Source organism: Pinus tabuliformis, chromosome 7 (genome assembly GCF_031772625.1).
Source record: "Pinus tabuliformis cultivar Carrire ecotype Pingquan chromosome 7, CPIR1, whole genome shotgun sequence".
NCBI lineage: Eukaryota > Viridiplantae > Streptophyta > Pinopsida > Pinales > Pinaceae > Pinus > Pinus tabuliformis.
In genome coordinates, this window is record NC_142293.1 from 1569320096 (window position 1) to 1569321991 (window position 1896).

A 1896-nucleotide genomic window follows, 5' to 3' on the forward strand; every position below is an offset into this window, starting at 1 on the left:
CTAAGGAACAACTGTCGCTCCCTCTAAGGAACAACAGTCCCCTGTATATTTTATTTTTGTGTTGTTCCCTTTAAGGAACAGTTGTTGTTCCTTTTAAGGAACAACTGCCATTCCCTTTAAGAAACAACAGTCCCCTGTATATTTGATTTTCGCATTGTTCCCTATAAAGAACAGATGTTGTTCCCTTTAAGGAACAACTGTCGTTCCATCTAAGGAATAGCAATTTCATGTGTATTTTCTTTTTGATGTTTCCTTTAAGGAAAAATTGTTGTTCCCTCTAAGGAACAGCTGTTGTTCCCTCTAAGGAACAACAGTTTCATGAGTATTTGCTTTTTGTTGTTCCCTCTAAGGAACAGTTGTTGTTCCTTCTAAGGAATAGCCGTCGTTACCTTTAAGGAACAATAGTTTCATTTGGATTTGTTTTCTCGTTGTTCCCTCTAAGGAACAACTGTTGTTCCCTCTAAGGAAAAACTGATGTTCCCTCTAAGGAACAGTAGTTTCATTTGCATCTTTTTTTCCGCTATTCCATCTAAGGAACAGCTGTCGTTCCCTTTAAGGAACAACTACTGTTCCCTCTAAGGAACAACAATTTCGCGTCCAATTATTTTTCTTTCTTTTCGCTATTCCTTATAAGGAACAGCTATTGTTCCCTCTAAGGAACAACTGTTGTTCCCTCTAAGGAACAATAGTTTTGGTGTGTAGTTTTTCTTCTTGTTGTTCCTCCTAAGGAACAACTGTTGTTCCCTATAAGGAACAACACCGTCATGTATATATCCTTTTTCTGTTCCCGACACGGAACAACACCATCCGCGTGTATTTTTCATTCATTGTTCCTTACAAGGAATAGCTGTTGTTCCCTTTAAGGAACAACACCTTTTTGTGAGTTTTTTTCTTGTTGTTCCCTACAAGGAACAACACTCTTTGTGTGAGGTTTTCTTTAGGAAATAAGCACTTTGTGAATATTATTTCACTTTTTATGATCCTCTATCAGGCACAAGGGTACAAATATATATGAAAGGATACAAATCTGAGGATTACTGGAACAAGCAAGTATTGAATATTATCATCTTTAAACAAGATTGCTTTGTATTGATCGAAAAAGAAAGGACACAACCATCTATATCACTTCACTGTCCTCATTTCCATTATAAATCAAAGTGATTGATTACTTGTACCATGCTGGTTCTTCCCTAAACCCTATAACTTCCTCTGTTCATTATCATCAAACAAGGTTAAGGGCATACTTTCTTCTATTTGATATGTTTAGGGTTCTTCCGCCATTCCTACTCCTAAGGAGTGTTGAGGCACCCTCTATGTATAAATAGGAAGTGATGTTCTAAATATATGTATATATGTGTGTGTGTGTGTGTGTGTTTGTTAACAATTGTATGATTTTGTTATAGATGGAGGATAGGGGGTCTCATCACGAGCCAGCCTACCATGATCATAAGGAAGCAACAAAGTGGCATTCCCACTATGGCCACCACACCAGGGATATGATCCAATGGATGAATCAAGAAATAAAAAGTCCTTGGAACAGGAGGTCTCATCACGAGCCAGCCTACCCACCTTTTTCTCCTTCCTAGTGAATGACAATGTGTTCATCTGGTCACCAAGCCAGCACATTGGTCTCCACTCTGATATCATAATGCACTTTCCCTATTATACATAAAGGACCATGGTTCCAAAGGGTTAGAAAGCAACTCTGTTGAGGCTATAGATGCCTGCAGGCAACAGAAGCTCTGTTGATGGTATTGAAGTCATATTTCCAACATCAATAGTTATTATAAGTCCCTTTCCTTATTTGGTATCTTTACTACAGAGCGATTATGTTCCTAATTTATGTTGAACCTTTATGCATGGATATCTTCTAAAAAAATCAATCATAATAAGCTT